Genomic DNA, 21,248 nt, shown 5'->3' on the forward strand with positions numbered 1-21,248 from the left:
GTGTGCAGGCTTATACCACCAAGCCTGCACACTTTTGGATTGTGGGAGAAAATCCCAACAGACATGGGGAGAATGTGCAAATTCCAGTGACAGGTGCCTGAAGGTGGAATCAAACCTGGGTGCTTGGCGTTGTGAGGCATGCATTATGTTGGCATGTGTTGCTGATAGACCTATTTGTGGACGTCAAGTATAGGCAAAACTAATTACAGCGTTATGCAGATCACAACTGAAAAGCCTGCTCACGTACCTTGATTCCATTCACCCAAGGAATGGCCATGATAATACCTATAAGACCAGAGACAGAGAGAAAGACAACAAAAAACAGACTAATGAGCTTCAGAAAAGAATGAGAACAGTTTGGAAATCTGTTGAAGGGTTCCATCTGAAATCTTAAACTGCGTGTTATCTTTCATTTTGTTGTATTTTCAGGATTTTTCACTTTAGATTGTATTGGAGTCAAATTTAAAGATGTGGCCAATCACAACACTGACCTGCAACCAGACTTAGCCCAAAAGGGGATTTGTCTCCCCATTATCAGAATGTAAAAATACCTACAGGGCATTTTCCACAATTCATGAAAATGGTGAAGACTCCAAAGTCAAAGCCCCTGTCAGCAAAATTCAGTACAGTCAATAATCTGATATGAATTGCATTACAAATACAATAAGAATTGAATGCAAATACAATATTAAATTTACTTCACTATTCTAACAACATTGTGTAAAACTTAGATCATAAGTCCTTCAGTGTTTTAAGAGGGATCATATCTCATGCGCACAAGCCTCAGTATAGCCTGGTATCAGCTTGCTAACTAATTAAGAAAAATCTAATTCTGGTAAGCATAATATTTGGACAAATGCTGCCTCTTCTAAAGACACATCCATGCTCAATGGAATACACTTTCTACCAATACTTGTTTGGTGGCTAGACAGTCCAGTAACTATCCCTTGTTTGGCAGGAGTCTTATGCAAGAAGCCTCAGGGTGATTACAATTTTGTATTTTTACAGTTTCCCTAACTAGAACTCGGTTTAAAAAGAAATGCTTTTGTCAATTATGGAAATCTACCACTTTGTGAAAAGCTTTCAAAAGTTCCTCAACCAATGAATCACAAATACAATGATTACTAGACAGGTAAACAATTCTGCATCAGCAGCATCTTAGAACAGCAGTGCAATGAACAAGCCTTTGCCTGCTGGTTTGTGTTAAAGGGAGGGATGCCATCTAGGGATACTCCAAACTTTTTATGCTTTGTTTTCTATAAAAAACTAAAGTTAACATGAACAATCGGGGCTTTCTTAACTTTTTAAATGATTTGTTGCGGTGACACAATTGCTTTTGAGTTGATTGATATGAAGTCTTGTCAATGGGAATGACATCTCCAACAACCTTAGTATCATTTTGTGTCCTCGGCTTATAGATACATGACCTAAGACCCACAACTCCTGACCCAGGAGGCAAGTTGTCATCAACACAGCCAAACTGATGTACCTCTATTGAATGTTGTCTATCATATGTATATCCTCCTTTTGTATTGAGCATAAAGTGGGCACACAACAAAGTTTTCCACCTTTGCATTCACCTGATAAATACAGATTTCATCCTGTCCCATTGGGAAGTAGTTGATGGGAGGAAACTTGTGTTTCATTCCCAAGAATCTTGCAAGCTTGGCTACTCTGTGCTGAACATTGGGATATTCAAAATAAAATTCCAACAATTTACTGATCTTTGGCATATCACACACCAAGAATTGGCAGATGTCTAACTCAATTAAAGTATTTTAGTGAAAGCCAAGAAGAGGATTTTTTTTTTGTGAATTCACACTTCATCTGACACCAAAATAGTTTCTGCTCCATTCTTTAGTATATAATCTTATCCCAACAACTTCCTCCCAAGTCAAGCCAGACAAATTCTAGGACTTTGGTTCAGACAGAACTATGCAGAGTGCACAGTGCCAGAATTCAAGTCCAGGATTAAACGTCACAAGAAGGGTGACTGGAGCTGAAGAAAATACATTCCATCAAATAATGACAACAGTAAAACATGAACATGAAAGACACCTGCAGAATTTCACAGTTAAAGGGAATAAATTTGTTGTGGGGGGGTTAAATGAAAACGCTTGAGCTTCGTGAGGTACTACTTCTCCTAAATTTCTGCTTGATTGCCTTAACAGACAGGAATTTTCTCACTCCAAATGTAGAGAACAATTAACAAAGATGTCACTGGAGGATTGTATAACTAGGAGATGATAATTAGTAAAAGTTGCTGCATCATGTCTGAATGGAACAGTTTTGCTAACCTACATTGCCACATTACCTTTTTTTGTCATTCTTTGCATTCTGGAGGATTCCATTAATGTTTGTTCTAGCCCCTAGATTTGATGAGCACCAAACCTAACGTTGACAACATCTATCATCTACACCCACACCATTTCCTGAAGATGTCGTTAAATGTCAGTGCAAAGTAATGAAAATCTTGCAATTTTATCCATGCTTTGTACATCAGCCTAAGGGTCACAAGATCATTTGTAAACTGCACCAATGTATTTTTGATCTGTTAACTCAAATCCAGATCACAAGCTTAACAGTGCAGTAAATATTTCTTTAATAGGGTAATGTTTGAGAGCTTTTAAGTCTCACTGGAAATGCAACACAAGATGAGCTGTGATAGGCTAAAGTTGTTTTCCAGATATCAAACATCTTTAATCCACATATGAACAAACAATTTACTAGCTATAGGCCCTTAGGCATCCAGTAACATCATGGTTCATCCTATTGAGCCATCAGTTTTGCATTCTTGACTAACTCTGATAATCATTGACCCCTTCATTAGTCAAGAATCTACTTCTGCCTTAAAAAACGTGCAAAACCCCTGCCACACCACTCTGGGAAGAGAATTCCAAACACAATCAATGCTCAGACAAAAATTCTTCAGCCACTATACTATGTAACCATACTTTCAAAAATACCACAATAATGAAACTATTGGGGTGGGAAATGATAATTGGTTGATTGGATCTCCACCTTTCAGGAAGTACTTCCCATGTTATTCTAAGTTAAAGTAGTGAATTTTCCCCAACATCACACCTGATAAATTGATAGGCATTTTATAGATGAGGTCAGCGAAGAATATGACAATATGCCACCAACCTTCCCCCATGACTACTAGCAGGAGATTAAATCCAGGCAAAGATACTAAATATTTGATCCTAGGCCAACATGTCAGAAAATTGATGTCAAGTAGCAAGACAAATCAGAACATTAGTGCAACGTGCACTTGTTTGTGCTTGAATAGCAATGTTAATTAGAACTTATTTACAGTATAACCAACATAGGTCAATTCAGCAGCAGTTCCAATATTAGTTTAACTGGCCAAATGATCGTTCAGCTTTCACCAGCCTAGACACTGACAGTTCCAATGCAAATTTGACAAAGCCTCCAAGGTCAGGCTTTGTAGATATCATGCTTTCAGCCTTTTATCACATTTCCACATGGGGATATTTTACACAAATAAAATCACCAGGCATTGACTATTGTGAAGTGTCCTCAGTCCACATGCAGTATCTTTTCTTGCTTATGGACTCTTGACATTGGAATTGCCTCTTAATTTTTCTCCCAAGAAATGAGAGTGCAGTTTGTATTGCTGATTCTATTTCCAATTCTCCTGGAGATAAATGCAGCTCTAAGCAAGATACGGAGCTGTGAGAGTAGTTTATCTTTTTAATCCCCAGTCTTTTGGAGTTTGCTAATCTCAATAACTATAGCACCATGTACTTCAGAGAGATGTGGCTGGTGATGAGGCATGAGAACTTCCCAGCTCTGTTAAAGCACAGATCAGATATTATGAGATGATTTTTCTGAACCAAATTACATCACATTAAGGAACCATATGGAATGAATAATTTACACCAACATCTGTAATGCACAAGAGAGCTTCGACAGATTGCAGACAGAATACTTGGAGCAGACTAGTCTCTAGGACTTGTAGACGCCATCTCAGAACCAGCAGACATGGAGGGATGGCAATAAAGAGCAGGCTCTTCAAAGCAATTAGATGTGGAAGATAGCATTACCACCAAACTGACCTGTCAGAATATAGATACCATGCAGGCAAGTAATTGGAGTTGCTGTGCCCATTAGTTGCACTTGCTCTCACTGCGTGGCCATAAGCAACATGATAATTAGTAGGATTTCTTCTCTCACTCTAGCTTGTAGCACAGCAGCAATAGTTGTATCATAATTGCATCCACTTCTGCCTCATCAATCATTGCATTTTTGAAATAAAATTCACCAGATACAGATAAAAGAAAATGACTATAATTTGGATCCAGATTAAACTGGGTGGGGAGGCTGAAAACTGGCACGGGCTAGTGAAACCTAATTTTGGTCAGTGTGTTTTGTTTTGCTCAATCTCTTGCAATAACATCAGTAGAACTTGCATGAAATAGGCATTAGGCAACCTTGTTTTGCTCAACATGGGTCTGTGCTCATTCTAGGAAATCTAGACTAAAACTAGAAAAGGAACTGTAAAGTTCTTCCTAGCCTTTCAGGGGTCAGCAGTCTGCAGTTTCGGAGCCATGTACAGTTCATTAACTTTTCACCTGCTGCCCCTAGCCTTTTCCAGTTTGACTGCGTTAACATGAAACAAAGCCTAAAGATAAATTAGGTCATGAAAAGTTGTCTTTTTTTCATTGTGGGGACTACAGGCTAATGATTGATGATAAACATGATTGTGCTCTAAGTAAATCTGTTTGCATTATGTAGTCACTATGACTACTGATAATGCCTTAGGTTTGTGGAATAGATTTTATGGTTGTGACCATTACCGCTGTTAATTTGACTAGTAATAAATTAGTCAGAAAGTGCTACGAAATGCCAACGTTTTATCACAAGCTATATAAATTAATTTGAGATATTTAGATCAAAGTCAATATTTAAAATACAAACAGAATATTGCAAATGCTGGAAATCGGAAATAAGAATGCAAAGTGCTGGAAGTACTTACCTGGCAGCATTTGGGGTGAGAGAAACACTAAACATTTTTAGTCAGAATTAAAGTGGCATATTTTGTTTCAATCACCACAGATGCTTCCAGACTTGCTGAGTATTTACAGCACTATGTTCTTATTTAAGTTAATTTGCTTTAGGCATTAAATGACAAAATTATATAGTTAGAAAAGTCAAACAATTCAGGGTTAGATCTATTTCATTTTTGAATTTCCTTTCCATTTGATAATAAACAAAATACATGTACTGAAATTTTGTATGTAAATTATACACTCTACCAGATACACTTGACAGTTTACCAAGTATTTGGTTTTAGAACAACTAAATATTCTTTTTGGAGCTCCTAATAGTTTTTATTTTAGGAGTTTTTCAGATATGCTCCAATGTGGCTGGGTGGAGATCATCAAACCCTGTCCTAATCGATGTTTCTAAAAAAAGTAAAAATCCACGTACACTTTTGTTTTCACTTGCCTGAAGTGGAGCTAGTTGGCAGAATACTATTGCAGGCAGCTGTCACCCTACAGTCACCCCTTTCATAGGTTAAATGCAAATGAGGCCTGTGCAGACTGAGAAGTCTAACTTTTAATGCAGAGATTTCAAAATTCAACCAGACACTGGATCACTGGGTAACTATCTTGCTAGATTTGGGCAATTATAAAACTGCAAAGCATTTAAATCAATGATTGGACACGTGATATTATCATGAATTCTGTAGTTTCTCATCATATCACTCAAACATCTCAAAACACTTCACCTACAATGAAGTGCATTGAATGTAGGCAAGCATGATACCTATTTTGTTTAAAAAGAGAAGGCAAGATTTCACAAGCAGCAATGTGATAAATGATCAATTATGTTAGTGAAGGGAAGAGCATTGGACCAACTCCTTGCTCTTCTCCAACCTATGCTTTGGGATCTTTTAACATCCCCTGGAACAGGCAGAGTAATCATGTTGTCCGACAGACATTTGAACTTTTTCACTTCTGCAGTGGGATCGGCCTAGGTCATTTACTCGATTTTTGGAGCTGGACTTGAACTGACAACTGTCTTGACTTTGAGGCAAACTTGCTCCTTAAGGAAGGTGCAGGTACCACAAAGAGTTGGGAAAATTTGGAAGCTTGTAGGTATCAGTACACAGCATAACTGAGAAAGTCAGAGGGGTGTCCACATGTCGTGGAGATAAGTAAGTTCACGTTAGAGAGATGGAGTTTACTTATACATGTTATTGTGCTAGTTTTTCCACACAGTGCATCTGGAATCTATTTTCCCAAATTGCATGCTTGTTACCCGTATAGGTTTGGGCTTAGTAAATATATTATCATGGGTCTCAATGCTTGTTTATGGGTATTAAGTACCTAGTCAGTCTAGAAAAATCCCAAAAGTCCAGCATAGCATGATAAAGATGATCATGGATCACTTTATCAGACACATTTTTTTAGATATTGTCATTTAGTGGTCAAATCAGAGCCTTCCCTGCTTTGTGTTAGTTTTATATCTGAACTTCCTGCAGCATGACAGGTTTTCTCAGTAGGTAAATGACATAATGCAGAGGTGAAGAGCATAAAGTCTTCATCTAGATAGCAGATCGCTTTAGGCAAAAGCAGGGAAAGGAGGAATTCATGTTCCACTTCCTAACATCCCTCACCTTGACGTGCACAATTCATGAAAGGTTTTGTTTTCAGAAGTTTTAATTCATAGAAATCAAAACATGGAAACCAGTTATTTGGTCAGTTTAAATCCATGGTCAGCATTTACTGTCTAGACAAATTGCTCCAATTGCCTTTACCAACCTTATATTTCTTCAGCCCCCATCCAGTCTTCAGTGTTAACATGCCTTAGCCACTAATGCTAGAAATGAAGTCCACACACTCAGGAATTTTATTTGTAAAACATTTTTGCTAGCTTCTTTTTCCGAATCTTTTAACGTTTAATTTTAGCTCTTGTTCTTGACATTCTCAACTATTGCAAACAGCCTGTTTCTACCTACCCTGTCCCATCCTTTCAAATTTTTAAACTCTTCTTGGCTTTATAGTTGTTTGAATAAAAAACCCTTTAGGAAACAAAAACAATTGGAGAACCTGAGTAACTTTGAACTGGTTGTTTCAAAATATTATACAGATAATTGAATGTTTTGTCAACCCTCCTTTTTAGCAAGCAAGCATCAAGCACACAGAGCTTCAGCTTGATTCAGTTCATTACAACACATTCACTTTGACTAATCACTGATGGCCTTGCAAGGAGGAAGGCTGTGTTTTAATATAATAATCAAGGAATAAAATATTCTCTAGGTCAGAATCCCATAGCATTGCACCAGCCCTGAACATCAGTCACTGAAACAAGTGGCCTGAGGGTATTGATGCACTTAACACAAGTAAAATATCCTAGCGGGTTCCAGCTCTCATTGGAAATAACCTACTTCATTAAGCACTGGAACAAAGCTTCTTTGTCTTTGCAAGCTCTTTTTTTGATAACATTACCACAGTACTGCACAGGAAATGTACCTTCTATACCTGTTCCAATGTAGCCTTGATAGTCAAGTAATGTGAGATACTTGCTGCAGGGAAATGCCCCTATCTGTTATTTCAAACTTCTCTCCCCAATGACTCAGCTATATCCTGCACTACAGCTGTGAATCTCCAAGACATTTCACTGAGCAAAATCAAACTGATTTGGATACTGAGCCACATAAAATGATATTAATGCAAAATATTGTTCAAAGAAATAGGTCTTAAAAGAGCTGTTTAGGGAGAAAATTTCAGTACTTAGGAGTTAGGCAGCTCTAAATATGGTGGGGCAATTAAAATTGAGGAGATACAACAGGCCAGAATTGAGAAGCAGTGTACAGGGCATAAAGTGTATGTTCAATCGCTGGATCAACTAATTTCAGCTGGGACAATACTTGGAGTGGGACTATTGAACTTCTACTGTACAAAAGACACTCTGGCACAGACAGAGTTATCTCGGATTCCTACTTCTGATCGATATTAGGTGGTTGTTTCCTGAATTAGATGCTTGTTGATATTTACCTTCTGGGTGATGCTGATGAGATATAGCCTTTTGGACTTGACGCCAAAGTTAGATCCCAGTGTGGGTGTCAGAAGAAAGACAGAGAATTCAGGACAATTTTTTTTATAAAGTCCTGCTAAACCCACTAGTGTATTGCTCTATAATCCCACAAAATATTGAAGTAGAACTTTAGTTCTCAACTTCAGTTCAGATTTCTGCCTAGTTTGCCCTACTAATTTAAAAGTGTACACAGGTTCACCATAAGGGAAATTGACTGCACTAAGAGAATCAACCTTCCCCAGCCAATAATGCCAATCATTTATCATGTCAAAATTAACTCTTTGCCTTGCTGAATAAAGAATTTTGATTCCCAGTCAGCACTGAGTTACTTCTCAAAGCTGCATTGGTGAAAATCATACCAAGGATGACATGACCTGAGGAAATAAAGTCTAATCTATACTTTGTCTTTATAATCCCTCCGTCACAACTTCTGGCAACTAATAGCACTGATACTTCTGAGCTCCTGTTTACTCAGGTGGGTAAGAGTTAGCTTTGATGCAACACAAGTATCCTGATTGGCTGGCTGTCCCGTCATGGAAAAGTTTAGTCCACGACAGAACAGCAGTGTGTTTCAGGTACCAACACTCAAAGTCCAACGCATTTGTATCCTCCTCAGCTCTCAACCTCATCTCACCTTTTTCTGTGCAATAATGCAGGCTCCAAAGTGCCCCACCTTACTGACACCCTTAGCAAAAGTCAGCCAGAAGATTGGGTAGGGAAGAGATGCAATGGCATAAAAACAGGAGCTCTGCGTGACTGTTATACAGTGACTTGCACTTTAAAAGGATTAAGTTGAGCAACTTAGGCCCAATGGACTTGGCCAAGGGATATGTAATGAGACACTGCTTCTCTCATCTCCCAGGATAGTTTTGCCAACTTGTAGCAGGTGGCTTGTCTTTAATTTCAGGCACAGAGGTCTCATTTGCTTTCTAAATTAAGCCAAGTGTTCACATTAAAGTGGTATTGTGGAAACATACAGACAGTAATAGCCCATGCACACCGATCTGGCCTGTGCTGATCCTCACATTTGGTCATAACTAGGTCCCTTATCCAACTTGGTTTTAAAATTATTTCTGAAATCATCTTCCATCACCTTTACAATTAGTGTTCCAGTTCCCAAGAAAATGAATGAAAATATATTTCCTTCTTTCCCCTATAAAATTTTGACAATGATTTTGAATCCATTTTATCACTTCACAGAGATAATAGATTTATAAACATACATACAGACGAATTAGGAGCAGAGGTAGACCATTTAGCCACTCAAGCATCTTCCAATCAATAAGATGGTGGCTCATCATTTTGTACTTTGAATTCTACATTTTGTCTACCTCCAATAACTTTTGATTCCCTTGCCTAACAGAATCTACCTTAACTGTAGTCTCCACTGTCAAGACAGAGTTCTGAATTCCCAGTAGCCTCCAACAGAAAAAATTCTTACCTGTCATAAAAAGGTGACCCGTAATTTATTAGGACCCTTAAATCAGCAGTCTCCACTTCTGGACTCACACGCAAGAAAAAAAACACATTCTTTTCACATCCTTTCTTCTCAAAACCATTAAGGATCTTCTCTGTCTACTTCACCAAAACCTCTCACTCGTCTTGCAAATTCTAGTAGGTCATCTCATCACTTTCTGTCATCCAAGGAGAATACTTTAACTTTGTCATTATCGAAGTCCCACCCTGACGTGCTGCCAGCCAATCTCATATGTTTGTGATGGGGATATCCCACTGAACCAAGAAAAAAATAGACTGTTGGCATCCAAACTCTTCCTTTTACATCTGGCACCATGGCATATAAGTCAACCAGTCATCAAAAACCTGCCGAGCTGGGTCCACTTTGTGAAGGCACATAGGTGTCTACTGTCAAGAGGACCATAAAAAGAACCATAGGACTTGGTGGGTGATCAGTGTCATATGTGTACACAATCTGACATTACTCAAATTCAAACTCTCCCCTCCTTCTATCAGTTGAACATCATCTATCCTGAGAGATAGACAGCATTTGTAACCTGCTCCTCTCTGTTGGCAATTTCTGCCCAACTGCACTTGCCTCAAAGATTCCTGGCATGATAGGATTGTCCAATGAGAAGTCTGGGCCTGTATGGTCTAGAGTTGAAGACTGAGCAGTAATCTTACTGAAACAGACAATATTCTTACATTGCATCAATCCTGTTGAGCCAAGCAGGATTTTTATCCGAGTTGAAAGATTCTAGAACCAGGGATACAGTCTCAGCAAATCACTAATAGCTTCTTCAACAGACCCTTCCAAACCTGCAGCCTCTACCATTTAGGTGATAAGAGTAGCACATGCACATGAATACCACTACCTGCAAGTTCAGCTCCAAGTCACAAACCATCTTAAGTTAGAACTATATCACTCTCCCTACATGTTTGTTGGGTCAAAATCCTGGAAATTCCTTTTTAACAGCACTGTGGGTGTTCCTAAACCCCAGGACTACAACAGTTCAAGGCAGTAGCTCACTCGCTTTCACAAAGGCAATTAGAGATGGGCAGTAAATGTTGCTCCAGCCAATGAACAAAAGAAAATTGTAGGACATTTAGGGCTTAGATGAAGAGAAATTTCTTCATTCAGAGGATATGAAATCTTTGGAATTCTTTTCCCCAAAGGATTGTGGAAGCTCAGTCATTGATTACATTCAAGAAAGACATCAAGGAATATTGTGGGGAAATGAAGGAAAATGACACTGAGGTAGAAAATCATCCATGATCTACCTGGGTGGTGGAGCAGGTTCAATGGGCAAGTGACCTACTCCTTCTATCTTGAATGTTTTCATGGTTTCCATTTCCCCATTCCGTTAATTGAGACATTTGGGGTGATTTTGGGGAAAAAAATGTTGGTTTGATAGAGACTATTTCCTCTTGTGGGGTATTTCCAATACAAGAGGACATACAGTTGTTTTGGGTGATGTAAGAAACACTTCCTCACACAAAAGATAGTGAAATTCTGGGGCTCCCTCCTTAAATAGCTATCCAGGCTAGTTAGATTTAAAGTTTTGAAACAGATTGGTAGATTTTTGTCAGGCAAGCGCACCGTGAGATCTGGAACTGAGGCCCTAGATTGAGTTAGGATACAAATCAGTTCTGATCCAGCTGAATGGCAGAAGAACGTATAATGAATGAATGACCTTCTCCTTTTCCTATACACAATAAGTAGTATCTCAACATTCAGTCATCATGTCCCTTAAACTCCGTCATCTGCCCAACTTCAAAATTCCATGAAGTCCAGTTATTTAACTTTGCTTTTGACCATTTTCCTTCACAGTACTTGTTCACTTTCCAAATTCTTCCCACCAAGAATTTTTTTGGCTACATTTGTAGTTGATTGTGTTATTTGTTGATTGTGGTTTTTGTTAAATATGATCCTGATCACAAAATGCATCTGCCTCTGCACTCCCTCAAAATGTGCTCAATCTTTAGGGCAGTATTTCAGCAGTGGACAAGCTGGGAACCAACGAAATTAGCAAACTCTGGATTTCAAAATTTCTATGGACTTGCCAGGAGTTGAAGGGTAAAATCAGGACCATCTTTCGCTAAACCTGTAAGCATCCCAGGTGGTCCCTCCAGAGGGTAAAAACTATTATCTACAGAAAGATTAGATTTAATTTGCAAAGTGAATTACAATTCAATCAACAGCTTAAGACACTGATGAGGGCCCTTTGTAGTATTTCAAACAATGTTATTGCTTACAATAAGCTTAGCCTGTCGTTCATCCAAGATTACCATCAGGAACAAAGTGCAAATTTGAACTAATATCAATGGAATGATCTGCATCCATATTGTCACAGCCTTAAAAAAGTACTTGGATGAGCATTCTAAATATAACATTCAAAGCTGTGGGCCTAATGCTGAAAATTGGGTCAAGCGTAGCTTTGGCATTAATGTATGTAAATATAGTCTTGTATCTGTAAGAGGTCTTTGGTTTTTGAATAGAGTCAAACTCCAATATTTGTTTTCTTCCATTTATGACTATGTATATATGCACAAAGTTTTTTTATGAATGAAGAATATTTTTGAAATAAAAAAGTTAAAGACCACATGGGCCAAAGGACCTTTACTATTCTGTATGATTTCATGAATCTCACCACACTTAATTTATTAAATTTAAGCGATTGATTAATTAAAATACTGCTGATTTAAACATCATCTAGTGCAATCCTGAGCCAACTCTCACCACACTTGATTTATTAAATGTAAGCAATGGATTCAGTAAAATATTGCTGATTTAAACATCACTTAGTGCAATCCTGAGCCAACATACCAGCTACAGTTTGCAGATGTACCAAGTCAACCCAATTCAATAATGGTAAACATGCTACTATGTAGCTTTGATTATCCTCAATTTACTGAGAAACACAAAATGTCAGCCAGGGTTTTCATTCCATACATAGGAAACTTGCTGGAATGTGTGCTATGCAGAGATTGGGCAATGCCAGAATTAGCCTTGGCCTTGCTTTTAAATTGCACACTCCTGACTGCCGAAACCCAGCCTCTCCCCTCCCCATCTCTTCCAGCCTCACAAGGCTCTGGGGTGTCTGCACTCACCTAATTCTGGCTTCATGCATGTTCCAAATTTTAAATCACTCCACCATTGGGGGTTGCATCCCAAGCTCGAGAATTCCCTTATTTTACTTCTCCATCTCTCTATCTTCCTTCTTTAAGGCCATTCTTAAGAATTTGACCAAGCTTTCAGCCATCTGACCTAATATTGCCTTAAGGTTCCTAATTTTGCTGTTTGAATATTCGTTCATGGGATGTGAGCATCACTAGCTGGGCCAAAATTTATTGCCCAAAGGACAGTTAATAGTCAAAGAGCCACATGCAGGCCTGACCAGGTTAGGATGACAAATTTCCTTTAATAAAAAAGGACAATAGTGAACCAGATGGGTCCTTATGGCAATTGACAGTGGTGCCTGTTAGACCATCTCTTCAGAATTTACCAAATTCAAATTTCACCGCCTGTTATTATGATGGGAGCTGGTGGCCCCAGAACGTTGGCCTGGTGTTCTGGATTGCTAGTCCAGCGATTTTAACTACGTGACTGCTTCCCCTTACTTCATAATGCTATGTTTTATAGTGTTGCTTTGTTTTATAATTGTCCTGTGAAGAGTCTTGGGATGTCTCATTTCATCAGAGGCACTGTATAAATTGTTTTTGCAGATGCCAATATGACCAGATAATGTGCCCACACTCTCTGTCCTGGATTCCAAATAAAATGAAGCGTGACAATCTAGGTGAAGTGTCAGAGGCCAGAAAGTGCCAGTGGAGCCAGCAAGAATGAAGTCCACCAGATGGACAGGGAATAACATTAGCCAAAGAAAAAACATTGTCAAAGAGCAAAAGCAATATATTCCCTTTTTAGAGATAGTAAGAACTGCAGATGCTGGAGAATCTGAGATAACAAGGTGTAGAGCTGGATGAACACAGCAGGCCAAGCAGCATCAGCTTTCCTGCTCCTCTGATGCTGCTTGGCCTGCTGTGTTCATCCAGTTCTACACCTTGTAATCTCATGTTCACTTTTTAGGCAGGATCTCAGTCATGTCCCTGAAACATGACCAGTGACCATTTATAATCCAACTGCAATCTAAAAAGACCACATACTTAAGTCAAACCAGCTCACAGCTTCATCTCCATTGCACCAATATCCTCGGCAGACAGCTAGAATATTTTAGTTACAGATATCAGCATCACAGCCGGAAATCACTGTAACTGATAAGAGTACAAGGTACTGAGATTGTTAGAAACAAAGATATTCGTGCATTCCTACAGCTTTCTGTATCTTTAGGAATCATTTCAAAAGACTTCACATAGACCGAGCTACTTTGAAGTGCAATGTAGAAAAAGGCAGCTGCTATTTTTGCACCTCACAAACATGCAGACAGTAATGAAATGAATGTTGTCCCTGTTTCTGCTGCACAGTGACGGATTATAGCCAGGTCTTCAGGAAAGCCCAGCTTCAAACACCTAAATGGAGTCGTCAATATCCACCTGAATAGGCAATCATCATGTTATCATCAGCAAGTAGGAGAGTCAGCACTGACTGCAGTACTAGAGCGCACAAGTTTAAAGTGATCGGTAGGATTAGAGGGAGAACAAGGAATCCGTTTTCATCCAGAGGGTGGCAGGGGTCTGGAACTCGCTGCCTGGAGTGGAGTCAGGAACACTCAACTCATTTAAAAAGGTCCAGGATACACATCTGAAACCCACAATTTCCGGGCATACATTCCAAGTGCTGGAAAGTGGGATTAAGCTTTCCTCTGGCGCACACAGTGGGCAGAGTGCCTCTCTGTAGATTTGTCTAAATATCTGAGGAATGAAAACGTGAATGGAGATAGGAAGGGGGAATCAAGTTAACTGCACATTCGCAGAACCAGCAGGGGGCACAAAAGGTCAAATCTGCGTTGTGATGATTCTATTCCATGGAACGTGAGCCTATCATTGACTCAACCAGTGAACAACAGTCGGACTGTGAAGAGTTCTCTACAAACATACTTTCTTTAAAAAAATACAGAAAATTAGCTGATCCCCTGGAACTCACTAACCTGCTTAATTGAAAGATAATAAATAAATCCTCAATCTCTACTCGGACTACATTAGAGATTAACTCATATCCCCAAGGATTGGGCGTCAGAGATGAAACCCTTTTCAAGGTGTTCTGAAAGTATTTTTTTTGGTGAAGGCACAACATTCGGTGGGTGTCTACTGTTCTGCTATCCTGCAGACATTGATGGCACTGGAGTATGTTTTCAGTTAGTGACAACCCTTCCACAACCACAGCCTGGTTTCTCACTCTTCACGCGGGAGTCGAAAATCTGATTGTCAACATGCTATTCAACCATGACTGGCATTCCCATCCTCAACGATTCGTAGGCACATACGTATAAAATAAGAAAAGGCGAACGCTATTCAGCCCCTCTAGCCTGCTCGACCATCCGTAAAGATCATGGCAGGTCCGGTTGCGGTCTCAACTTTACCGTTCTTTTTGCCCCCATCAAAAATTTAACTCTGCTTTGAATAACTTCAGTAACCATGCTTCTACTGCTTTATGGGGAAGAGAATTTCACGACTAATGAGGGGGCAGAATATCTCATCTTCATGTTAAATGGGAGTTTTTTTTAAATCTGTATCTCCCCGGTTCTGGTCTCTCCCACCGGGGGTAACATCTTTTCAGCATCCACCCTAGGGTCTTCTGTGTAAAAGATACATGCAATGTCCACCAGAGTTCACACCGTAGGTATTACGAACAAAATTTCAGTAACTATTTCAGCTCCGACCTCCTGACCAAGCGGTCAGAGATAAGTAAATTGTCACTGAAGCAATATGATAGGCCCCCTGCGGAATGACACTTTCCACGTCGTTTATACTGTATATTTCTCAAACACACCCATTTTGGCGGTTACATAGCTGTTTTGCAAAAATGGGAATATTTAATTTATTTTCGATTACCATAATCCTAGCTCTTCCTAAACAGCAGTAACTTCACTTTTCCCCAGTAACCATGACCATATCGATATTAAATCATATGGACAAGACTTGAATGATCAAAAGGCAGTATCCGGGGTAAGAAACTTCGAATGAGTTAAAAATTAAACAAAGAAAATCACCGCGTTAAACCCCTGCACATTCCCTCCCTACATCCTAAATAAACCTATAAATCTAATCGAATGACATTACTTGCTGGAGCCGTAAGATTAAAGAATAAACCTGAAACCACAGCCTCAGGGACTAAAATCTCTGGTTGCCCATCTGAGAGTACAGCGACGTAACTGACAGGGATTGGTTCCACCCCTCCAAAAAAAAATCTTTTGATTCGCCTTGAATTAAAATAAAATGAACAGGTTTTAAATACTCTTGTTTTCTATTAAAACTGCTACTTACGGCTAGCGCTGAGCACTCAGTGCAGGAAGGTCCCATCGAAATGTATCTTTGTATCAGCGAATGGGTACAATTGAGGGGAGACTGAAACTACCTGCTGGGCGGGGCCTCGCCTGTCAACAAAGGCAGGGCGGAGCAAAGGTGCATTGATCGACGGTGAAACTGACCAATCCCCGAAGCTAGGACTTGATTGACAGTGGGAAATTCACCCAATGGCAGCTGGAGAAGGCGGGCACTTGACAAGTTTCAAGTGAATCTAGGAAGTGGTTGTGGAAACCGGGGGAGGCCAATCATCCCCTTCCAAGGCTGTTTGGCTTGACTGATCCATACCTGGCTTTCCATTTAACCCATGTACCTCAATAATCTTACCTCATAAAAAAAATAATTTCACCCTTCAGCATTCAGTTTGATCTTTAACATTCACATCCTGAGGATGGGAGTGTTCTAGATTTTAACTAACTTTGCATGAAAAAGCACTTATTTGATGGGCTGTCTGGTCTATTCTGTTTCTCTACTTAAAACACAATAAACAAGAGAAGTAGGCCATTCAGCTGCTTAAGTCCACTCCACCATTCAATATTCATGGCTGATCAGCTTCAACATTTTCCTGCACAAAATTCACTGACATCATTTTTCTCCAAAAATCCACGCATCTTGTCTTGAACATACTCGATGGCTGATCCTCCACAATTCCTGTGGCAACTAATTTCAAAGATTTACCTCTGAGTAAAAGAATTCCCCCTCATCTCTGTCCAAAATGTCCTGTCCCTTATTCTGAGACTGTGACCCTTGATTCTAGACCTAACAGTCAGAGGGAAAATACTGCATTTACCTTGTTGAGCCTGTTGTATAGGGTCTGATTAGAGGGTTAATTCAGAGAGGTGCTATAAGCCCACTCATTACAATGATGCCAAATGGACTTGTGGGAAGAACAGCTTAAGATCTCGGTGCAACCTTGTAGTCTCTGTAACAACGTCTGTCATATCAATGTAACTCGTAATTAGTTGCTTAATATGCTCTAAGCTAGTTCTTGTTCAATACAAGAGCCTCTTCTAGGTGGATTGGGAAACGTTTTTCCTCAACCAAATTAGACTAAGTAGATACTTATTCTTAAAAGAAGATGGTGGTGAAGAATTTACCACATGGTGAGATGCAGACTCAGCTTCACTCCAAGTACGAAATTGTGAGCACTGGTGCAGATTTAAATTAACTTCACATACAACAGAATCCTGTAATAACTTTGAATGAAGATCGCTTTTCATCCTTCTAAACTTGAGAGAATAAAGGCCCTGTCAATTTAATCTTTCCTCACAGCACAATCTCACCATCCCCTCAATTAATTTATTCCTGAATGGCCACGTTCTTATTTTAAGATTATGTCTCTTTGTTCCCTAGATTCTGCCACCAGAGATATACTTCTCTCTCATTAATATTTTTGTCATTGTCAGTCCCTTGAAGTGAGTCCCATGTCTGCTGGGCATCATGATTTGTGTGTGCTCAGGTGACTTGGCAGGTCCAACCTGGAATCACAGATTCTTGGATGTTCACGAATAAGGGGTTTCTCAAGGTAGGGTATGAAGTGTAGTCAGTGTTGCTATGTGTTTAACAAGTCAATATCCATATGTTGATAAAGGTGTAGCAAAAGGGCTTCATCGTAAATGCAAAGCTTAGTACAAACACATCTTTCCCTACTTTCCCGGTCCAGAAACCAAGACCCCAGTGGGGAGGAATCCAGCTTTTTTTTTCCTACCACCAAATCATCCATGGTACTTTTCCTCTATTATCCACCATCAATAAATCATCCATTTCTAACGAATCAAATTACACGCAAAGCCCAACATGCGCAATGAAGATTTCAACTCTTTTTCTTTCTTTTACATCCAGAAGCACTCTCATATACAAATGAACTTTTTCTTTCCTATCACTGAATTGCTCGCTATATTTTTCCATGTGTTAACCCACCACCAGTAAATCACCTGTGTGTTCCAATTGATTAATTTACATTCAAAGCCTGTTTAGGGCAATGCAGACCATCAAAGGAGAAAGACAGAAGCAGGTAAATCAAAAAAAAATTTGAAGTGGAAAATTCAACTCTTAAATAAAATGTCCAATGAGCATCACCTGCTCTCAACCAACTTTGGAGCTGTTTTTGTTAAAGGGGCCTTATTTTCGAAGACTGTCATCATGCAGAAATTGCAAAAACCAATTTGCACACAGCAAACTCATACAAACAGCAACATGTCAACATCCAGATAAGGTTTTTTTGTGATATTGATTGAGGAATAAATATTGGCAGGACACTGGGGAAAGCACCCTGTTTTCTTCCAAAATAGTGACATGGGATCTTTTACATTCATGTGTACTAGGAGCTAAGGCCTCAGCAATGTTTCATCCAAAGAATGGTCCTCAAACACGATGCAGCACTCCCTCAATACTGCACTGAAATGTCAGTCTGGGTTTCTCATTGTAAACATTTTCCATTTGGTGCACAAGAGTTGGATTTTTAGATTTTAAAGACATTAAGGTGAATGGGCAGAGTTTAGGAAAATAGTAATTGAATGAAGGATCAGCCATGATCAAATTGAATGGCTTTCTCTTGCTTCTAGATTCCATGTTACAATCCGCCATCTCCCACTTTTTCTTTTGTGTTCCTGAAGGTGCTGATGTATGTTGGGATTTTGGTTTGTTTACAATTATGTAGCATATTTCCTGTTCCTTTGTGACTACTGTGTCTATATTGCGGAATTCCCTAACTCTCAGATTTGCAGAAGTATCTTCAGCACATAGACTGCGGTGGTTCAATAACATGGTTTATGTTCACATTTTCAAGAGCAACTTAGGATGGGCCATAAATGGCGTGCATGTTGAAAAATCCCATTTTCTAAGAAAGTCGGTTAACACTTCAGGTGGGTGAGTTTTCATCATTGATGTGAAATATTAACCCTGTTTCCCTCTCCATCCTATTGCCTGTCCCACTGAGTATTTTTGGCATTTTCAATTCAGATTTCCAATGTCTGGAATATTTTACATTAGTTTATCAGCTGTGAGTTTGGGGTACCAGTTACTTTTGCCTTGAGTCAAAAGACTGCTTCAAGATGCGTCCCAGATACTTGAGCACAAATGTCTAGGCTGACATGCTGGTGCACTAGGGATTGTGCAGGCTCTGTTCTTCAGTTTACATTGAATTAGTAAACTGGAGTGATTAGATCAGATCTGAATGGAAATTAAAGGCTTCAAGAATACAGGTAGATAACATGTGTTTGCTCAATGATGGATCTGAGGGTCTAATCTTAAGGCTCTGCACCAGAAACTGAGCCCTCTAGCAGAGTCCAAATCAGTAATTCATACTTTGTTTTAAGTAATTCTTTTTAATTTCTCTTCACTGACATCTGTGCTGTTTTGGAACTTTGAATGCAAGACTGAATTATACTTTCATAAAGAAAAATATCAGTTTTAGAATTGTATGAAATGTTTATGGTTAATATGCAAAAAGGATGGTTTGATCATTTCAGATGTTCAATTTCCATTCATAAAAAGGAAGATGGTGTGGTTTTGTTTCACTTGTAAGTATGGATAACTACAACACCTGAACTCCAGGGACCCTCGGACTGCATAGAATCAGATTTTAAATTTATGAGTCACTGAAATTTCATTTCTATCTGTTCTGAATCCCAAACAACAGTAATTAGACACTATTTCAACACTGTTGAAAGCAATCTACAATTAGACCTGTGGTGATATCTCATACAAAGGCACCCAACCCTATTACTCACAAAGCAAAGGAAAACTCATTACAGGTGTTAAAAGGTGTTGCGTGCCTTTTATAGAATATCATAGGTTGCAAAAAGTTAAATTAAGAAGTCAACGTCCAGGCAATTTATAGAGGGTGTGAGAAAAATAAGTTAGACTTTTAATCAGTGTTGGGTGTAGACCAAAATATATTTGTATCTATACTGATGAAAGGGATACCTCTGATGTTGGAATTCTGCAGGGGAAGGGAAAAAAAAAACAAGCTCAGGTTAACAAAGGCAGTGGTCAGGTTAACAAAGGCAGTGGATATCCAAGCCATCTGGCCCAGAAAGACCACCAACTCTGTGCTAAATTTGTCACTTTCAATTGGCAATTCAACATCAGTCCACTGAAACAAATTAAAAACTTTCATTTATGTGGTGTCACTCACATGGAGGGCTCTTATGACACAGTGGAGTGTCCTTACCCCTGTATCAGGAGACCTGGGTTTAAGTCCCACCTGTTCCAGAGGTGTGTACTAAAAGCCTCTCCACAGATTGATTAGGAAATATTTAGGTGGTGCTTTTCATCACAGAATCACTGAGTTATTACAATGCAGAAGATACCATTTAGTCCATCATGCATGCAAAGAGAAAAAACTGAGGGAGTTGAAAACAAAACCTGGAACAGCTCAGTGGGTCAGACAGCATCTGCAGAGAGAAACAGAGTTAACATCTCACATCTGGGACCATCTCAGACTTCAAACATTAACGCTTGTTTTTCTCCGCAGATTTCCCTGACCTGTTGTATTTTTCAGGCTTTAATTGTTCGTTTGGTGAATAGAGGGGCTGAATCTCACACCAGAGAAAGGATCAGATCATTAATCAGGGAATGGATTTTGCAGCAAGAGCTGAAAACAATGCTTCAGACTTCGCAATATTTAATCAGGGGAATTTTCACAGCTGTCTGAGGTGTCTGCATTCCTCCAGTTCTGACCTCTTGCATACCTCTGATTTCCATCCATTCATGATTGGTGAGAATGTCTTAGACCCTAATCATTGGGTTTCCCTCCCTAAACCTTTCCACAAACCCACATCTTTCTCTGCTTCTCAGACACTCCTTGAAGCCCGCCTCTTTAACAAAACTATTGCTCACCTATCCTAACATATCTGTATGTGACGCTATGTCGAATGCCGTTCGATAACACACCTGGGAAGCGGTTTGAGACATTTTGCTGTACTGCATTAAATGTGTTATTTCAATGCAAGTGAATGCACTTTAAAAAAAAAGTGTTGGCAGACCAATGCATAAAATATAGCCAGGCAGGGGCAGAAACAGAAAACATGGGTTCCCGGTCCCAGCACAGCCAGCCCTGTAGAAGAGAAAACTAGTAAAATTTGCAAATGACATATGGTGGTCTGACTCACCTTGCACACATTAAAATGGAGCTCCAAAGTGATCACTACACTCATTTCCGAGTATTACTTCTTTCTCTAACCGTTTTTAATCCCCTGTAACTGTTTATTGGACCCCGATGTACACCCTGTCTTAAA

General features: G+C 39.3%; 1 protein-coding gene across 2 annotated transcripts in view; it reads right to left on the reverse strand.

The window, feature by feature from the left end:
- Positions 1-21,248, reverse strand: part of LOC109935200 (kelch-like protein 25) — a 34,171-nt gene that overhangs the window by 10,582 nt on the left and 2,341 nt on the right. The window contains exon 1 of one of the 2 annotated variants that reach the window (XM_048615857.1): positions 15,970-16,073. The exons of the other annotated variant lie outside the window; for it this stretch is intronic. The gene's annotated coding sequence lies outside the window, so the exon portion shown is untranslated. Of the gene's footprint in view, positions 1-15,969; positions 16,074-21,248 lie in introns of those variants that run through there. 2 annotated transcript variants of the gene reach the window in all.

This window comes from Rhincodon typus, chromosome 33 (genome assembly GCF_021869965.1).
Source record: "Rhincodon typus isolate 14 chromosome 33, sRhiTyp1.1, whole genome shotgun sequence".
In the NCBI taxonomy this organism is placed as follows: Eukaryota; Metazoa; Chordata; class Chondrichthyes; order Orectolobiformes; family Rhincodontidae; genus Rhincodon; species Rhincodon typus.